Here is a 22,050-nt window from a genome sequence, read left to right as displayed (position 1 = left end):
AAATTGCATTGAGATTCAATACATCGTCCTCCAGCCGACTTGACTCCATGGGTCTACTGCTACCTCGGTCACCTTATGTTCGTTATCCTGTGAGTCCAGATATTCGAATCCGACGCAAAACGGACTGCTAATTGTAACGTTCAGAGCCTCCCAATGATGATGGAAAACTCAAATTGCGTCGAGATTCAATACATCGTCCTCCAGCCGACTTGTCTCCAAAGGGATATTGCTCCCTCGGGCACCTTATCGTCGTTCTTCTGTGAGTCTAGATTTTCGAATCCGACGCAAAACTAATAGTTAATTGTAACGTTCAGAGCCTCCTAATGACAATGGAACCCTCAAATTGCATCGAGATTCAATACGTCGTCCTCCAGCTGACTTGTCTCCAAGGGGATATTGCAGCCTCGGGCACCATGTGGTCCGTCTCCTGTGAGTCTAGATTTTCGATTCCGACGCAAGAATGATACTTTATTGTAACGTTCAGGGCCTCCTAATGACGAAGGGACACTCAAATTGCGTCGAGATTCAATACATCGTCCTCCAGCGGACTTGTCTCCACGGGTCTATTGCTGCCTCGGGCACCTTATGGTCGTTCTCCTATGAGTCTAGATTTTCGGATCCGACGCATAACTGATAGTTAATTGTAACGTTCAGGGCCTCCTAATGACGTTGGAACACTCAAATTGCGTCGATATTCAATACATCGACCTCCAGCCGACTTGTCTCCATGGGTCTATTGCTACCTCGCTCACCTTGTGGTCGTTCTCCTGTGAGTCCAGATATTCGAATCCGACGCAAAAAGGACTGCCAATTGTAACGTTCAGAGCCTCCTAATGACGATGGAACACACAAATTGCGTCGAGATTCAATACATCGTCCAAAAGCCGACTTGTATGCAAGGGTCCATTGCTGAAGCGGGCACCTTATGGTCGTTCTCCAGTGTGTCTAGATTTTCGAATCCGACGCAAAACTGATTTGTATCGTTCAGGGCCTCATAATGACGATGGAACACTCAAATTGCGTCGCGATTCAATACATCGTCCTCCAGCCGACTTGTCTCCTAGGGTCTATTGCTGCCTCTGGCACCTAATTGTCTTGCTCGTGTGAGTCTAGATTTTCCAATCCGACACATAACCGATTGTTAATTCTTTCGTTCAGGGCCTCCTAATGACGATGGAACACTCAAATTGCGTCGTGATTCAATACATCGTCTTCCAGCCGACTTTTCTCCATGGGAAAATTGCTGCCTCGGGCACCATATGGTCTGACTCCTGTGAGTCTAGATTTTCGAATCCGAAGCAAAATTGATAGTTAATTGTAACGTTCTGGGCCTCCTAATGACGATGGAACACTAAAATTGCGTTGAGATTCAATACATTGTCACCAGCCGACTTGTCTCCAAGGGTCCATTGCTGCCTCAGGCACCTTATGGTCGTTTTCCTGTGAGTAGATTTTCGAATCCGACGCAAAACTGATCGTTAATTGCAACGTTGAGGGCCTCTTAATCACGATGGAACACTCAACTTGCGTCGACTTTCTATACATCCTCCTTCAACCGACTTGTCTCGAACGGTCTATTGCTGCCTCGGGCACCTTATGGTCGTTCTCCTGAGGGTCTACAATTTCCATTCAGACACATATCTGGTAGTTAATTGTAACGTTCAGGGCCTCCTAATGACGATTGAACACTCAAATTGCATTGAGATTCAATACATCGTCCTCCAGCCGACTTGTCTCCAAGGGGATATTGCTACCTCGGGCACCATTTTGTCCGTCTCGTGTGAGTCTAGAATTTCGTTTCCCACGCAAAACTGATAGTTAATTGTAACGTTCAGGCCCTCCTAATGACGATGGAACACTGAAATTGCGTCGAGTTTCAATACATCGTCCTTCAGCCTACATGTCTCCAAGGTTCCAATGCTGCCTCGGGCACCTTATGGTCGTTCTCCTGTGAGTCTACATTTTCGAATCCGACACATAACTGATAGTTAACTGTAACGTTCAGGGCCTCCTAATGACGATGGAACATTCAAATTGCGTCGAGATTCAATATGTCTTCCAGCCGACTTCTCTCCATGGGTCTACTGCTACCTCGGTCACCTTATGGTCGTTCTCCTGTGATTCCAGATATTCGAATCCGACGCAAAACGGACTGCTAATTGCAACGTTCAGAGCCTCCTAATGATGATGGAAAACTCAAATTGCGTCGAGATTCAATACATCGTCCTAAAGCCGACTTGTCTCCAAGGGGATATTGCTGCCTCGGGCACCATATAGTCGTTCTCCTGTGAGTCTAGAATCTCGAATCCGACGCAAAACTGATAGTTAATTGTAACGCTCAGGACCTCCTAATCATGATGGATCACTCAAATTGCGTCGAGATTTAATACATCGTCCTCCAGGCGACTTGTCTCCAAGGGTCAATTGCTACCTCGGGCACCTTATGGTCGTTCTCCAGTGACTCTAGATTTTCGAATCCGACGCAAAACTGATGGTTAATTGTAACGTTCATGGCCTCCTAATGACGATGGAATACTCCAATTGCGTCGAGAGTCAATACATCGTTCTCCAGGGACTTGTCTCCAAGGGTCTATTGCTGCCTCGGGCACCTTATGGTCTTTCTAAAGAGTGTCTAGGTTTTCGAATACGACGCAAAACTGTTTGTTAATTGTAACGTTCAGGGCCTCCTAATGACGATGGAACACTCAAATTGCGTCGCGATTCAATACATCGTCCTCCAGCCGACTTGTCTCCGTGGGTCTATTGCTGCCTCATGCACCTTATGGTCGTTCTCCAGTGACTCTAGATTTTCGATTCCGTCACATAACTAATAGTTAATTGTAACGTTCAGGGCCTCCTAATGGCGATGGAACACTCAAATTGCGTCGAGATTCAATACATCGTCATTCAGCCGACTTGACACCAAGGGTCCTTTGTTCCTTGGGCACCTTATGGTTATTCTCCTGTGAGTAGATTTTCGAATCCGACGCAAAACTGATAGTTAATTGTAACGTTCAGGGCCTCCTAATGTCAATGGAACACTCAAATTGCGTCGAGATTAAATACATCGTCCTCCAGCCGACTTGTCTCCAAGGGGATATTGCTGCCTCGGGCACCATATAGTCCTTCTCCTGTGAGTCTAAAATTTCGAATCCAACGCAAAACTGATAGTTAATTGTAACCTTCAGGACCTCCTAATCACGATGGAGCACTCAAATTGCGTCGAGATTCAATACATCTTCCTCCAGCCGAACTGTCTCCGAAGGGACATTGCTCCCTCGGGCACCTTATCGTCGTTCTTCTGTGAGTCCAGATATTCGAATCCGACGCAAAACGGACTGCTAATTGTAACGTTCAGAGCCTCCTAATGATGATGGAAATCTCAAATTGCGTCGAGATTCAATACATCGTCTTCCCGCCGACTTGTGTCCAACCGGATATTGCTGCCTCGGGCACCATGTGGTCCGTCTCCTGTGAGTCTAGATTTTCGAAACCGACGCATAAATGATACTTAATTGTAACGTTCAGGGCCTCCTAATAACGAAGGAACGCTCAAAACGCGTCGAGATTCAATACATCGTCCTCCAGCGGACTTGTTTCCATGGGTCTTCTGCTACTTCGGTCACCTTATGTTCGCTCTCCTGTGATCCAGATATTCGAATAAGACGCAAAACGGACATCTAATTGTGACGTTCAGAGCCTCCTAATGATGATGGAACTCTCAATTTGCGTCGAGATTCATTACATCGTCCTTCAGCCGACTTGTCTCGAACGGTCTATTGCTGCCTCGCGCACCTTATGGTCGTTCTCCTGTGAGTCTACATTTTCGATTCCGACACATTCCTAATAGTTAATTGTAACGTTCAGGGCCTCCTAATGGCGATGGAACACTCAAATGGCGCCGAGATTCAATACATCGTCTCCCAGCCGACTTTTCTCCATGGGGAAATTGCTGCCTCGGGTACCTTATGGTCGTTTTCCTGTGAGTAGTTTTTTTAATCCGACGCAAAACGGATGGTTAATTGCAACGTTGAGGGCCTCCTAATGACGATGGAACACTCAAATTGCGTCGAGATTCAATAAATCGTCCTTCAGCCGACTTGTCTCGAACGGTCTATTGCTGCCTCGGGCACCTTATGGTCGTTCTCCTGTGAGTCTGCAATTTCGAATCCGACACATAACTGATAGTTAATTGTAACGTTCAGGGCCTCCTAATGACGATGGAACACTCAAATTGCGTCGCGATTCAATACATCGTCCTCCAGCCGACTTTTCTCCATGGGGAAATTGCTGCCTTGGGCACCATATGGTCTGTTACCTGTGAGTCTAGATTTTCGAATCCGAAGCAAAAATTATAGTTAATTGTAACGTTCAGGGGCTCCTAATGACGATGGAACACTCAAATTGCGTCGAAATTCAATACATCGTCTACCAGCCGACTTGTCTCCAAGGGTCCATTGCTGACTCGGGCACCTTATGGTCGTTTTCCTGTGAGTAGTTTTCCGAATCCGACGCAAAACGGATGGTTAATTGCAACGTTGAGGGCCTCCTAATGACGATGGAACACTCAAATTGCGTCGAGATTCAATAAATCGTCCTTCAGCCGACTTGTCTCGAACGGTCTATTGCTGCCTCGGGCAACTGATGGTTGTTCTCCTGTGACTCTGCATTTTCGAATCCGACGCATAACTGATAGTTAATTGTAACGTTCAAGGCCTCCTAATGACGATGGAACACTGAAATTGCGTCGAGATTCAATACATCGTCCTTCAGCCTACTTGTCTCCAAGGGTCCATTGCTGCCTCGGGCACCTTATGTTCGTTCTCCTGTGAGTCTACATTTTCGAATCCGACACATAACTGATAGTTAACTGTAACGTTCAGTTCCTCCTAATGGAGATGGAACACTCAAATTGCGTCAAGATTCAATACATCGTCATTCAGCCGACTTGTCTCCATGGGTCTATTGCTACCTCGGTCACCTTATGGTCGTTCTCCTGTGAGTCCAGATATTCGAATCCGACGCAAAACGGACTGCTAATTGTAACGTTCAGAGCCTCATAATGATGATGGAAAACTCAAAATGCGTCGAGATTCAATACATCGTCCTCCAGCCGACTTGTCTCCATGGGTCTACTGCTACCTCGGTCACCTTATGTTCGTTTTCCTGTGAGTCAAGATATTCGAATCAGACGCAAAACGGACTGCTAATTGTAACGTTCGGAGCCTCCTAATGATGATGGAACACTCAAATTGCGTCGAGATTCAAAACATCGTCCTTCAGCCGACTCGTCTCGAACGGTCTATTGCTGCCTCAGCCACCTTATAATCGTCCTCCTGTGAGTCTGCATTTTCGAATCCGACACATAACTGATAGTTAATCCTTACGTTCAGGGCCTCCTAACGACGATGGAACACTGAAATTGTGTCGAGATTCAATACATCGTCTTCCAGCCGACATTTCTCCATGGGGAAATTGCTGCCTCGGGCACCATATGGTCTGTCTCCTGTGAGTCTAGATTTTCGAATCCGAAGTAAAAATGGTAGTTAATTGTAACGTTCAGGGGCTCCTAATGACGATGGAGTACTCAAATTGCGTCGAGATTCAATACATCGTCCACCAGCCGACTTGTCTCCCAGGGTCCATTGCTGCCTCGGGCACCTTATGGTTATTCTCCAGTGAGTAGGTTTTCGAATCCGTTGCAAAACAGATAGTTAATTGTAACGTTCAGGGACTCCTAATGTCAATGGAGCACTCAAATTGCGTCAATATTCAATACATCGTCCTCCAGCCGACTTGTCTCCATGGGTCTATTGCTACCTCAGTCACCTTATGTTCGTTATCCTGTGAGTCCAGATATTCGAATCCGACGCAAAACGGACTGCTAATTGTAACGTTCAGAGCCTCCTAACGATGATGGAACACTCAAATTGCGTCGAGATTCAATACATCGTCCTTCAGCCGACTTGTCTCGAACGGTCTATTGCTGCCTCAGGCACCTTATGGTCGTTTTCCTGTGAGTAGATTTTCGAATCCGACGCAAAACTGATGGATAATTGCACCGTTGAGGGCCTCCTAATGACGATGGAACACTCAAATTGTGTCGAGATTCAATACATCGTCTTTCAGCCGACTTGTCTCGAACGGTCTATTGCTGCCTCGGGCACCTTATGGTCGTTCTCCTGTGAGTCTACATTTTCGATTCCGACACATAACTGATAGTTAATTGTAATGTTCAGGGCCTCTGGATGACGATTGAACACTCAAATTGCGTCGAGATTCAATACATCGTCCTCCAGCCGACTTGTCTCCATGGGTCTAATGCTACCTCAGTCACCTTATGTTCGTTATCCTGTGAGTCCAGATATTCGAATCCGACGCAAAACGGACTGCTAATTGTAACGTTCAGAGCCTCCGAATGATGATGGAACACCCAAATTGCGTCGATATTCAATCCATCGCTCTTCAGCCGACTTGTCTCGAACGGTCTATTGCTGCTTCGCGCACCTTATGGTCGTTCTCCTGTGAGTCAACATGTTCGATTCCGATACATAACTGATAGTTAATTGTAACGTTCAGGGCCTCCTAATGACGATGGAACACTCAAATTGCGTCGAGATTCAATACATCGTCATTCAGCCGACTTGTCTCCAAGGGTCTATTGCTCCTCGGGCACCTTATGGTTATTCTCCAATGAGTAGGTTTTCGAATCCGTTGCAAAACACATAGTTAATTGTAACGTTCAGGGACTCCTAATGTTAATGGAACACTCAAATTGCGTCGATATTCAATACATCGTCCTCGAGCCGACTTGTCTCCAAGGGGATATTCCTCCCTCGGCCACCTTACCGTCGTTCTTCTGTGAGTCTGGATTTTCGAATCCGACGCAAAACTAATAGTTAATTGTAACGTTCAAGGCCTCCTACTTACGATGGAACCCTGAAATTGCGTCGAGATCCAATACATCATCTTTCAGCCTACTTGTCTCCTAGGGTCCATTGGTGCCTCGGGCACCTTATGGTCGTTCTCCTGTGAGTCTACATTTTCGATTCCGACACATAACTGACAGTTAATTGTAATGTTCAGGGCCTCCTAATGACGATGGAACACTCAAATTGCGTCGAGATTCAATATCTCGTCTTCCAGCCGACTTGACTCCATGGGTCTACTGCTACCTCGGTCACCTTATGGTCGTTCTCCTGTGAGCCCAGATATTCGAATCCGACGCAAAGCGGACTGCTAATTGTAACGTTCAGAGCCTCTTAATGATGATGGAAAACTCAAATTGCGTCGAGATTCAATACATCGTCCACCAGCTTACTTGTCTCCAAGGGGATGTTGCTGCCTCGGGCACCATGTGGTCCGTCTCCTGTGAGTCTAGATTTTCGAATTCGACGCAAAATTGATACTTAATTGTAACGTTCAGGGCCTCCTAATGACAAAGGAACACTCAAATTGCTTCGAGATTCCATACGTCGGCCTCCAGCCGACTTGTCTCCAAGGGGATTTTGCTGCCTCGTGCACCATATGGTCCGTCTCCTGTGAGTCTAGATTTTCGAATCCGTCGCAAAACTGATGGTTAATTGTAACTGTCAGGGCCTCCTAATGACGATGGATCACTAATATTTCGTCGCGATTCAATACATCGTCCTCCAGCCGGGTTGTCTCCAAGGGTCTATTGCTGCCTCGTGCGCCTTATGGTCGTTCTCCAGTGACTCTAGATTTTCGAATCCGACGCAAAACTGATGGTTAATTGTAACGTTCATGGCCTCCTTATGACGATGGAACTCTCACGTTGCGTCGAGATTCAATACATCGTCCTCCAGCCGATTTGTCTCCAAGGGGATATTGCTCCCTCGGGCACATTATCGTCGTTCTTCTGTGAGTCTAGATTTTCGAATCCGAAGCAAAACTAATAGTTAATTGTAACGTTCAGGGCCTCCTACTGACGATGGAACCCTCAAATTGCATCGAGATTTAATACGTCGTCCTCCAGCCGACTTGTCTGCAAGGGGATATTTCTGCCTCGGGCACCATATGGTCCGTCTCCTGTGAGTCTAGTTATTCGAATCCGACGCAAAAGTTGTAGTTAATTGCAACGTTCAGGGTCCCCTAATGACGATGGAACACTCAAATTGCGTCGAGATTCAATACACCGTCCTCCTGCCGACTCGTGTCCAACGGGATATTGCTGCCTCGGGCACCATGTGGTCCGTCTCCTGTGAGTCTAGATTTTCGAATCCGACGCAAAATTGAAACTTAATTGTAACGTTCAGGGCCTCCTAATGACGAAGGAACACTCAAATTGCTTCGAGATTCCATACGTCGGCCTCCAGCCGACTTGTCTCCAAGGGGATTTTGCTGCCTCGTGCACCATATGGTCCGTCTCCTGTGAGTCTAGATTTTCGAATCCGTCGCAAAACTGATGGTTAATTGTAACTGTCAGGGCCTCCTAATGACGATGGATCACTAATATTTCGTCGCGATTCAATACATCGTCCTCCAGATGGGTTGTCTCCAAGGGTCTATTGCTCCTCGGGCACCCTATGGTTATTCTCCTGTGAGTACGTTTTCGAATCCGACGCAAAACTGATAGTTAATTGTAACGTTCAGGGCCTCCTAATGACGATGGAACACTCAAATTGCGTTGAGATTCAATACATCGTCCTCCAGCCGACTTGTCTCCATGGGTCTACTGGTACCTCGGTCACTTTATTGTCGATCTCCAGTTAGTCCATATATACGAATCCGACGCAAAACGGACTGCTAATTGTAACGTTCAAAGCCTCCTAATGACGATGGATCACTCAAATTGCGTCGCGATTCAATACATCGTCCTCCAGCCGATTTGTCTCCAAGGGTTTATTGCTGCCTTTGACACCTAATTGTCGTTCTCCTGTGAGTCTATATTTTCGAATCCGACACATAACTGATAGTTAATTCTAACGTTCAGGGCCTCCTAATGACGATGGAACACTCAAATGGCGTCGAGATTCATCACATCGTCTTCCAGCCGACTTTTCTCCGTGGGGAAATTGCCGCCTCGGGCACCAAATGGTCTGTCTCCTGTGAGTCTAGATTTTCGCATCCGAAGCAAATATGATAGTTAATTGTAACGTTCAGGGCCTCGTAATGACGATGGAACACACAAATTGCGTCGAGATTCAATACATCGTCCTCTAGCCGACCTCTCTCCATGGGTCTATTGCTACCTCGCTCACCTTATGGTCGTTTTCGTGTGAGACCAGATATTGGGATCCGACGCAAAACGGACTGCCAATTGTCACGTTCAGAGCCTCCTAATGACGATGGAACACTGAAATTGCATCGAGATTCAATACATCGTCCTCCAGCCGTTTTGTCTCCAAGGAGATATTGCTACCTCGGGCACCATTTAGTCCGTCTCGTGTGAGTCTAGAATTTCGTTTCCGACGCAAAACTGATAGTTAATTGTAACGTTCAGGACCTCCTAACCATGATGGAACACTCAAATTGCGTCGAGATTCAATACGTCGTCCTCTAGGCGACTTGTCTCCAAGGAAATATTGCTGCCTCGGGCACCATATGGTCCGTCTCCTGTGAGTCTAGATATTCGTATCCGACGCAAAACTTGTAGTTAATTGTAACGTTCAGGGTCTCCTAATGACGATGGAACACTCAAATAACGTCGAGATTCAATACATCGTCCTCCCGCCGACTTGTCTCCAACCGGATATTGCTGCCTCGGGCACCATGTGGTCCGTCTCCTGTGAGTCTAGATTTTCGAATCCTACGCAAAAAATGATAGTTAATTGTAACGTTCATGGGTTCCTAATGACGATGGAACACTCAAATTGCGTCGAGATTCTATACATCGTCCACCAGCCGACTTTACTCCAAGTGTCAATTTCTGCCTCGGGTACCTTATGGTCGTTTTCCTGTGAGTAGATTTTCGAATCCGACTCAAAACTGATGGTTTATTGCAACGTTGAGGGCCTCCTAACGACGACGGAACACTGAAATTGCGTCGAGATTCGATACATCGTCCCTCAGCCGACTTGTCTCGAACGATCTATTGCTGCCTCGGTCACCTTATGGTCGTTCTCCTGTGAGTCTACATTTTCGATTCCGTCACATAACTGATAGTTAATTGTAACGTTCAGGGCCTCCTAATGACGATGGAACACTCAAATTGCGTCAAGATTCAATACATCGTCATTCAGCCGACTTGTCTCCATAGGTCTACTGATACCTCGGTCACCTAATGTTCGTTCTCCTGTGAGTCCAGATATTCGAATCAGACGCAAAACGGACTGCTAGTTGTAACGTTCAGAGCCTAACAATGATGATGGAAAACTCAAATTGCGTCGAGATTCAATACATCGTCCACCAGCCGACTTGTCTCCAAGGGTCCTTTGCTGCCTCGGGTACCTTATGGTCGTTTTCCTGTAAGTAGATTTTCGAATCCGACGCAAAACTGATGGTTAATTGCAACGTTGAGGGCCTCCTAATGACGATGGAACACTCAAATTGCGTCGAGATTCAATACATCGTCCTTCAGCCGAATTGTCCCGAACGGTCTATTGCTACCTCGGTCACCTTATGGTCGTTCTCCTGTGAGTCCAGATATTCGAATCCGACGCAAAACGGACTGCTAATTGTAACGTTCAGAGCCTCCTAATGATGATGGAAAACTCAAATTGCGTCGAGATTCAATAGATCGTCCTCCAGCCGACTTGTCTCCATGGGTCTACTGCTACCTCGGTCACCTTATGTCCGTTCTCCTGTGAGTCAAGATATTCGAATCAGACGCAAAACGGATTGCTAATTGTAACGTTCAGACCTCCTAATGATGATGGCACACACAAATTGCGTCGAGATTCAATACATCGTCCTTCAGCCGACTTGTCTCGAACGGTCTATTGCTGCCTCGGGCACCTTACGGTCGTTCTCCTGTGAGTCTAGATTTTTGAATCCGAAGCAAAGATGTTAGTTAATTGTAACTTTTAGGGGCTCCTAATGACGATGGAACAGTCAAGTTGCGTCGAGATTCAATACATCGTCCACCAGCCGACTTGTCTCCAAGGGTCCATTGCTGACTCAGGCACCTTATGGTCGTTTTCCTGTGAGTAGATTTTCGAATCCAATGTAAACTGATGGTTTATTGCAACGTTGAGAGCCTCCTAATGCCGATGGGACACTCAAATGCGTCGAGATTCAATACATCGTCCTTCAGCCGACTTGTCTCGAACGGTCTATTGCTGCCTCGGGGACCTTATGGTCGTTCTCCAGTGAGTCTACATTTTCGATTCCGACACATAACTGATAGTTAATTGTAACGTTCAGGGACTCCTAATGTCAATGGAACACTCAAATTGTGTCGATATTCAATACATTGTCCTCCAGCCGACTTGTCTCCATGGCTCAACTGCTACCTCGGTCACCTTATGGTCGTTTTCATGTGAGTCCAAATATTCGAGTCCGACGCAAAACGGACCGCCAATTGTAACGTTCAGAACCTCCTAATGACGATGGAAAACTCAAATTGCATCGAGATTCAATACATCGTCCTCCAGCCGTTTTGTCTCCAAGGGGATATTGCTACCTCGGGCACCATTTATTCCGTCTCGTGTGAGTCTAGAATTTTACTTCCGACGCAAAACTGATAGTTAATTGTAACGTTCAGGGCCTCCTAATGACGATGGAACACTGAAATTGCGTCGAGATTCAATACATCGTCCTTCAGCCTGCTTGTCTCCAAGGGTCCATTGCTGAGTCGGGCACCTTATGGTCGTTCTCCAGAGAGTCTAGATTTTCGAATCCGACGCAAAACTGAAGGTCAATTGTAACGTTCATGGCCTCCTAATGACGATGGAACCCTCAAATTGCGTCGAGATTCAATTTGTCGTCCTCTAGCCGATTTGTCTCCAAGGGGATATTGCTGCAACGGGCACCATATGGTCCGTCTCCTGTGAGTCTAGATATTCGTATCCGACGCAAAACTTGTAGTTAATTGTAACGTTCAGGGTCTCCTAATGACGATGGAACCCTCAAATTGCGTCGAGATTCAATACGCCGTCCTCCGGCCGACTTGTTTCCAAGGGGATATTGCTGCCTCGGGCACCATATGGTCCGTCTCCTATGAGTCTAGATATTCGAATCCGACGCAAAACTTGTAGTTAATTGTAACGATCAGGGTGTCCTAATGACGATGGGGCACTCAAATTTCGTCGAGATTCAATACATCGTCGTCCAGCGGACTTGTCTCCAAGGGTCTATTGCTGCATCGGGCACCTTATGGTCGTTCTCCTGTGAGTCTACATTTCCGATTCCGACTCATTACTGATATTTAAATGCAACGTTCAGGCCCTCCTAATGACGATGGAACACTCAAATTGCGTTGAGATTCAACACATCGTCCTCCAGCCGACTTGTCTCCATGGGTCTACAACTACCTCGGTCGCCTAATGTTCGTTCTCCTGTGAGTCCAGATATTCGAATCAGACGCAAAACGGACTGCTAGTTGTAACGTTCAGAGCCTCCTAATGATGATGGAAAACTCAAATTGCGTCGAGATTCAATACATCGTCCACCAGCCGACTTGTCTCCAAGGGTCCTTTGCTGCCTCGGGTACCTTATGGTCGTTTTCCTGTGAGTAGATTTTCGAATCCGACGCAAAACTGACGGTTAATTGCAACGTTGAGGGCCTCCTAATGACGATGGAACACTCAAATTGCGTCGAGATTCAATACATCGTCCTTCAGCCGACTTGTCTCGAACGGTCTATTGCTGCCTCGGGCACCTTATGGTCGTTCTCCTGTGAGTCTACATTTTAGATTCCGACACATAACTGATAGTTAATTGTAATGTTCAGGGGTTCCTAATGGCGATTGAACATTCAAATTGCGTTGAGATTCAATACATCGTCCTCCAGCCGACTTGTCTCCATGGGTCTACTGCTACCTCAATCACCTTATGTTCGTTATCCTGTGAGTCCAGATATTCGAATCCGACGCAAAACGGACTGCTAATTGTAGCGTTCAGAGCCTCCTAATGATGATGGAACACTCAAATTGCGTCGATATTCAATACATCGCCCTTCAGCCGACTTGTCTCGAACGGTCTATTACTGCTTCGCGTACCTTATGGTCGTTTTCCCGTAAGTCTACATTATTGTTTCCGATACATAACTGATAGTTAATTGTAACGTTCATTGCCTCCTAATGACGATGGCACACACAAATTGCGTCAAGATTCAATACATCGTCATTCAGCCGACTTGTCTCCAAGGGCCTATTGCCCCTCGGGCACATTATAGTTATTCTCCTGTGAGTAGGTTTTCGAATCCGACGCAAAACTGATAGTTAATTGTAACGTTTAGGGCCTCCTAATGACGACGGAAAACTCAAATGGCGTCAAGATTCAATACATCGTCATTGAGCCGACTTGTCTCCATGGCTCTACTGCTACCTCCGTCACCTTATGGTCGTTCTCCTGTGAGTCCAGATATTCGAATCCGATGCAAAACGGACAGCTAATTGTAACGTTCAGAGCCTCCTTATTATGATGGAAAACTCAAACTGCGTCGACATTCAATAGATCGTCCTCCAGCCGACTTGTCTCCATGGGTCTACTGATACCTCGGTCACCTAATGTTCGTTCTCCTGTGAGTCCAGATATTCGAATCAGACGCAAAACGGACTGCTAATTGTGACGTTCAGAGCCTCCTAATGATGATGGAACACTCAAATTGCGACGAGATTCAATACATCGTCCGTCAGCCGACTTGTCTCGAACGGTCTATTGCTGCCTCGAGCACCTTACGGTCGTTCTTCTGTTAGTCTACATTTTCGATTCCGATACATAACTGATAGTTAATTGTAAAGTTCAGGGCCCCCTAATGACGATGAAACACTCAAATTGCATCAACATTCAATACATCGTCGTCCAGCCGTTTTGTCTCCAAGTGGATATTGCTACCTTGGGCACCATTTAGTCCGTCTCGTGTGAGTCTAGAATTTTACTTCCGACGCAAAACTGATAGTTATTTGTAACGTTCATGGCCTCCTAATGACGATGGAACACTGAAAATGCGTCGAGATTCAATACATCGTCCTTCAGCCTACTTGTCTCCAAGGGTCCATTGCTGCCTCGGGCACCTTGTGGTCGTTCTCCAGTGAGTCCAGATTTTCGAATCCGACGCAAAACTGATGGTTAATTGTAACGTTCATGGCCTCCTAATGACGATGAAACCCTCAAATTGCGTCGAGATTCAATTCCACGTCCTCTAGCCGACTTGTCTCCAAGGGGATATTGCTGCAACGGGCAGCATATGTTCCGTCTCCTGTTAGTCTAGATATTCGTATCCGACGCAAAACTTGTAGTTAATTGTAATGTTCAGGGTCTCCTTATGACGATGGAACACTCAAATTGCGTCGAGATTCAATACATTGTCCTCCTGCCGATTTGTGTCCAACCGGATATTGCTGCCTCGGGCACTATGTGGTTCGTCTCCTGAGAGTCTAGATTTGCTAATCCGACGCAAAAATGATACTTAATTGTAACGTTCAGGGCCTCCTAATGACGAAGGAACACTCAAAATGCGTCGAGATTCAATACATCGTCCTCCAGCGGACTTGTCTCCATGGGTCTTCTGCTACCTTGGTCACCTTATGTTCGTTCTCCTCTGATCCGAATATTCGAATCCGATGCAAAACGGACAGCTAATTGTAACGTTCAGAGCCTACTAATGATGATGGAACACTCAAATTGCGTCGAGATTCAATACATCGTCCTTCAGCCGACTTGTCTCGAAAAGTCTATTGCTGCCTCGCTCACCTTATGGTCGTTCTCCTGTGAGTCTACATTTTCGATTCCGACACATAACTAATAGCTAATTGTAACGTTCAGGGCCTCCAAATGGCGATGGAACACTCAAATTGCGTCGTGATTCAATACATCGTCATTCAGCCGACTTGTCTCCGAGGGTCTATTGCTCCTTCGGCACCATATGGTAATTCTCCTGAGAGTAGATTTTCGAATCCGACGCAAAACTGATAGTTAATTGTAACGTTCAGGGCCTCCTAATGTCAATGGAACACTCAAATTGCGTCGAGATTCTATACATCGTCCTCCAGCCGACTTGTCTATAAGGGGATATTGCTGCCTCGGGCACCATATAGTCCTTCTCCTGTGAGTCTAGAATTTCGAATCCGACGCAAAACTGATAGTTAATTGTAACGTTCAGGGCCTCCTAATGACGATGGAACCCTCAAATTGTGTCGAGAATCAATACGCCGTCCTCCGGCCGACTTGTTTCCAAGGGGATATTGCTGCCTCGGGCACCATATGGTCCGTATCCGGCGAGTCTAGATATTCGAATCCGACGCAAAACTTGTAGTTAATTGTAACGATCAGGGTGTCCTAATGACGATGGAGCACTCAAATTGCGTCGAGATTCAATACATCGTCCTCCAGCGGACTTGTCTCCAAGGGTCTATTGCTGCATCGGGCACCTTATGGTCGTTCTCCTGTGAGTCTACATTTTCGATTCCGACTCATATCTGATAGTAAATTGTAACGTTCAGGGCCTCCTAATGACGATGGAACACTCAAATTGCGTTGAGATTCAACACATCGTCCTCCAGCCGACTTGTCTCCATGGGTCTACTGCTACCTCGGTCACCTAATGTTCGTTCTCCTGTGAGCCCAGATTTCCGAATCAGACGCAAAACGGACTGCTAGTTGTAACATTCAGAGCCTCCTAAAGATGATGGAAAACTCAAATTGCGTCGAGATTCAATACATCGTCCACCAGCCGACTTGTCTCCAAGGGTCCTTTGCTGCCTCGGGTACCTTATGGTCGTTTTCCTGTGAGTAGATTTTCGAATCCGACGCAAAACTGATGGTTAATTGCAACGTTGAGGGCCTCCTAATGACGATGGAACACTCAAATTGCGTCGAGATTCAATACATCGTACTTCAGCCGACTTGTCTCGAACGGTCTATTGCTGCCTCAGGCACCTTATGGTCGTTCTCCTGTGAGTCTACATTTTCGATTCCGACACATAACTGATAGTTACTTGTAACGTTCAGGGCCTGCTAATGACGATGGAACACTCAAATTGCGTCAAGATTCAATACATCCTCATTCAGCCGACTTGTCTCCATGGGTCTACTGCTACCTCGGTCACCTTATGGTCGTCCTCCTGTGAGTCCAGATATTCGAATCCGACGCAAAACGGACTGCTAATTGTAACGTTCGGAGCCTCCTAATGATGATGGAAAACTCAAATTGTGTCGAGATTCAATAGATCGTCCTCCAGCCGACTTGTCTCCATGGGTCTACTGCTACCTCGGTCACCTAATGTTCGTTCTCCTGTGAGTCCAGATTTTCGAATCAGACGCAAAACGGACTGCTAGTTGTAACATTCAGAGCCTCCTAATGATGATGGAAAACTCAAATTGCGTCGAGATTCAATACATCGTCCACCAGCCGACTTGTCTCCAAGGGTCCTTTGCTGCCTCGGGTACCTTATGGTCGTTTTCCTGTGAGTAGATTTTCGAATCCGACGCAAAACTGATGGTTAATTGCAACGTTGAGGGCCTCCTAATGACGATGGAACACTCAAATTGCGTCGAGATTCAATACATCGTACTTCAGCCGACTTGTCTCGAACGGTCTATTGCTGCCTCAGGCACCTTATGGTCGTTCTCCTGTGAGTCTACATTTTCGATTCCGACACATAACTGATAGTTACTTGTAACGTTCTGAGCCTCCTAATGATGATGGCACACTCAAATTGCGTCGATATTCAATACATCGCCCTTCAGCCGACTTGTCTCGAACGGTCTATTGCTGCTTCGCGAACCTTATGGTCGTTCTTCTGTTAGTCTACATTTTCGATTCCGATACATAACTGATAGTTAATTGTAACGTTCAGGTCCTCCTAATGACGATGGCACACTCAAATTGCGTCAAGATTTAATACATCGTCATTTAGCCGACTTGTCTCCAAGGGTCTATTGCTCCTCGGGCACCTTATGGTTATTCTCCTGTGAGTAGGTTTTCGAATCCGACGCAAATATGATAGTTAATTGTAACGTTCAGGGTCTCCTAATGACGATGGAACACACAAATTGCGTCGAGATTCAATACATCGTCCTCTAGCCGACCTCTCTCCATGGGTCTATTGCTACCTCGCACACCTTATAATCGTTTTCGTGTGAGACCAGATATTCGAATCCGACGCAAAACGGACTGCCAATTGTCACGTTCAGAGCCTCCTAATGACGATGGAACACTCAAATTGCATCGAGATTGAATTCATCGTCCTCCGGAAGTTTTGTCTCCAAGGGGATAATGCTTTCTCGGGCACCTTATGGTCGTTCTCCAGTGAGTCTACATTTTCGTATCCGACGCAAAACTGATGGTTAATTGTAACGTTCATGGCCTCCTAATGACGATGGAACCCTCAAATTGCGTCGAGATTCAATACGTCGTCCTCTAGGCGACTTGTCTCCAAGGAAATATTGCTGCCTCGGGCACCATATGGTCCGTCTCCTGTGAGTCTAGATATTCGTATCCGACGCAAAACTTGTAGTTAATTGTATCGTTCAGGGTCTCCTAATGACGATGGAACACTCAAATTACGTCGAGATTCAATACATCGTCCTCCCCCCGACTTGTCTCCAACCGGATATTGCTGCCTCGGGCACCATGTGGTCCGTCTCTTGTGAGTCTAGATTTTCGAATCCGACGCAAAAATTATACTTAATTGTAACGTTCAGGGCCTCCTAATGACGAAGGAACACTCAAATTGCGTCGAGATTCAATACATCGTCCTCCAGCGGACTTGTCTCCATGGGTCTTCTGCTACCTCGGTCACCATATTTTCGTTCTCCTGTGATCCAGATATTCGAATCCGACGCAGAACGGACAGGTATTTGTAACGTTCAGAGCCTCCTAATGACGTTGGAACACTCAAATTGCGTCAAGATTCAATACATCGTCATTCAGCCGACTTGTCTCCATGGGTCTACTGCTACCTCTGTCACCTTATGGTCGTTCTCCTGTGAGTCCAGATATTCGTATCCGACGCAAAGCGGACTGCTAATTGTAACGTTCAGAGCCTCCTATTGATGATGGAACACTCAATTTGCGTCGAGATTCAATACATCGTCCTTCAGCCGATTAGTCTCGAACGGTCTATTGCTGCCTCTGCACCTTATGGCCGTTCACTTGTGAGTCTGCATTTTCTAATCCGACACATAACTGATAGTTAATTGTAACGTTCAGGGCCTCCTAATGACGATGGACTACTCGAATTACGTCGAGAGTCAATTCATCGTCCTCCATTCGGCTTGTCTTCAAGGGTCTATTGCTGCCTCGGGCACCTTATGGTCTTTCTCCAGTGGGTCTAGATTTTCGAATCCGACGCAAAACTGTTTGTTAATTGTAACGTTCAGGGCCTCCTAATGACGATGGAACACCCAAATTGCGTCGCGATTCAATACACCGTCCTCCAGCCGAATTGTCTCCATGGGAAATTGCTGCCTCGGGCACCATATGGTCTGTCTCCTGTGAGTCTAGATTTTCGAATCCGAAGCAAAAATGATAGTTAATTGTAACGTTCAGGGGTTCCTAATGACGATGGAACACTCAAATTGCGTCGAGATTCTATACATCGTCCACCAGCCGACTTGATTCCAAGTGTCAATTGCTGCCTCGGGTACCTTATGGTCGTTTTCCTGTGAGTAGATTTTCGAATCCGACGCAAAACTGATGGTTTATTGCAACGTTGAGGGCCTCCTAACGACGACGGAACACTGAAATTGCGTCGAGATTCAATACATCGTCCCTCAGCCGACTTGTCTCGAACGATCTATTGCTGCCTCGGGCACCTTATGGTCGTTCTCCTGTGAGTCTACATTTTCGATTCCGTCACATAACTGATAGTTAATTGTAACGTTCAGGGCCTCCTAATGATGATGGAACACTCAAATTGCGACAAGATTCAATACCTCGTCATTCAGCCGACTTGTCTCCATGGCTCTACTGCTACCTTGGTCACCTTATGGTCGTTCTCCTGTGAGTCCAGATATTCGAATCCGACTCAAAACGTACCGCTAATTGTAACGTTCAGAGCCTCCGAATGATGATGGAAAACCCAAATTGCGTCGAGATTCAATAGATCGTCCTCCAGCCGACTTGTCTCCATGGATCTACTGCTACCTCGGTCACCTTATGTCCGTTCTCCTGTGAGTCAAGATATTCGAATCAGACGCAAAACGGACTGCTAATTGTAACGTTCAGAGCCTCCTAATGATGATTGCACACTCAAATTGCGTCGAGATTCAATACATCGTCCTTCAGCCGACTTGTCTCGAACGGTCTATTGCTGCCTCGGGCACCTGACGGGCGTTTTCCTGTGAGTCTGCATTTTCGAATCCGACACATAACTGATAGTTAATTGTCACGTTCAGGGCCTTCTAATGACGATGGAATACTCGAATTGCGTCGGGAGTCGATACATCGTCCTCCAGGCTACTTGTCCAAGGGTCTATTACTGCTTCGGGCACCTTATGGTCGTTCTCCAGTGAGTCTAGCTTTTCGAAACCGACGCAAAACTGTTTGTTATTTGTAACGTTCAGGGCATCCAAATGACGATGGAACACTCAAATTGGGTCGCGATTCAATACATCGTCCTCCAGCCGACTTTTCCCCATGGGGAAATTGCTGCCTTGGGTACCATATGGTATGTCTCCTGTGAGTCTAGATTTTCGAATCCGAAGCAAAGATGATAGTTAGTTGTAACGTTTAGGGGCTCCTAATGACGATGGAACACTCAAATTGCGTCGAGATTCAATACATCGTCCTTCAGCCGACTTGTCTCGAACGGTCTATTGCGGCCTCGGGGACCTTATGGTCGTTCTCCAGTGAGTCTACATTTTCGATTCCGACTCAAAACTGATAGTTAATTGTAACGTTCAGGGCCTCCTAATGACGACGGAAAACTCAAATTACGTCAAGATTCAATACATCGCCATTCAGCCGACTTGTCTCCATGGCTCTACTGCTACCTCTGTCTCCTTATGGTCGTTCTCCTTTGAGTCCAGATATTCGAATCCGACGCAAAACGGACCGCTAATTGTAACGTTCAGAGCCTCCTAATGATGATGGAAAACTCAAATTGCATGGACATTCAATACATCGTCGTCCAGCCGTCTGTCTGCAAGGGGATATTGCTACCTCGGGCACCATTTAGTCCGTCTCGTGTGAGTCTAGAATTTTGATTCCGACGCAAAACTGATAGTTAATTGTAACGTTCAGGGCCTCCTAATGACGATGGAACACTGAAATTGCGTCGAGATTCAATACATCGTCCTTCAGCCTACTTGTCTCCAAGGGTCCATTGCTGCCTCGGGCACCATGTGGTCGTTCTCCAGTGAGTCTAGATTTTCGAATCCGACGCAAACCTGATGGTTAATTGTAACGTTCATGGCCTCCAAATACGACGGAACCCTCAAATTGCGTCGAGATTCAATTCGTCGTCCTCTAGCCGACTTGTTTGCAAGGGGATATTGCTGCAACGGGAAGCATATGGTCCGTCTCCTGTGAGTCTAGATATTCGTATTCGACGCAAAACTTGTAGTTATTTGTAACGTTCAGGGTCTCCTAATGACGATGGAACACTCAAATTGCGTGGAGATTCAATACATCGTCCTCCTGCCGATTTGTGTCCAACCGGATATTTCTGCCTCGGGCACTATGTTGTCCGTCTCCTGTGAGTCTAGATTTTCGAATCCGACGCAAAAAATGATACTTAATTGTAACGTTCAGGGCCTCCTATTGACGAAGGAACACTCAAAATGCGTCGAGATTCAATACATCGTCCTCCAGCGGACTTGTCTCCATGGGTCTTCTGCTACCTCGGTCACCTTATGTTCGTTCTCCTGTGATCCACATATTGGAATCCGATGCAAAACGGACAGCTAATTGTAACGTTCACAGCCTCCTAATGACGATGGAACCCTCAAATTGCGTCGAGATTTAATACGCCGTCCTCAAGCCGACTTGTTTCCAAGGGGATATTGCTGCCTCGGGCACCATATGGTCCGTCTCCTGTGAGTCTAGATATTCGAATCCGACGCAAAACTTGTAGTTAATTGTAACGATCAGGGTGTCCTAATGACGATGGAGCACTCAAATTGCGTCGAGATTCAACACATCGTATTCCAGCGGACTTGTCTCCAAGGGTCTATTGCTGCAATGGGCCCCCTATGTGGTCATTCTCCTGTGAGTCTACATTTTCGATTCCGACTCATAACTGATAGTTAATTGTAACGTTCAGGGCCTCCTAATGACTATGGAACACTCAAATTGCGTTGAGATTTAATACATCGTCCTCCAGCCGACTTGTCTCCATGGGTGTAATGCTACCTCAGTCACCTTATATTCGTTATCCTGTGAGTCCAGATATTCGAATCCGACGCAAAACGGACTGCTAATTGTAGCGTTCAGAGCCTCCTAATGATGATGGAACACTCAAATTGTGTCAAGATTCAATACATCGTCATTCAGCCGATTTGTCTCCACGGGTCTATTGCTCCTCGGGCACATTATAGTTATTCTCCAGTGAGTAGGTTTGCGAATCCGACGCAAAACTGACAGTTAATTGTAACGTTCAGGGGCTCCTAATGACGACGGAAAACTCAAATTGAGTCAAGATTCAATACATCGTCGTTCAGCCGACTTGTCTCCATGGGTCTACTGCTACCTCGGTCACCTTATTGTCGTTCTCCTGCGAGTCAAGATATTCGTATCAGACGCAAAACGGACTGCTAATTGTAACCTTCAGAGCCTCCTAATGATGATGGAACACCCAAATTGCGTCGAGATTCAATACATCGTCCGTCAGCCGATTTGTCTCGAACGGTCTATTGCTGCCTTGGGCACCTTATGGTCTTTCTCCAGTGAGTCTAGATTTTCGAAACCGACGCAAAACTGATTGTTAATTGTAACGTTCAGGGCCTCCTAACGACGATGGAACACTCAAATGGCGTCGAGAT

Source organism: Schistocerca americana, chromosome 6, assembly GCF_021461395.2.
Source record: "Schistocerca americana isolate TAMUIC-IGC-003095 chromosome 6, iqSchAmer2.1, whole genome shotgun sequence".
NCBI lineage: Eukaryota > Metazoa > Arthropoda > Insecta > Orthoptera > Acrididae > Schistocerca > Schistocerca americana.
The sequence above is the reverse complement of the archived record's forward strand: the minus strand, read 5'-3'. Positions refer to the sequence as shown.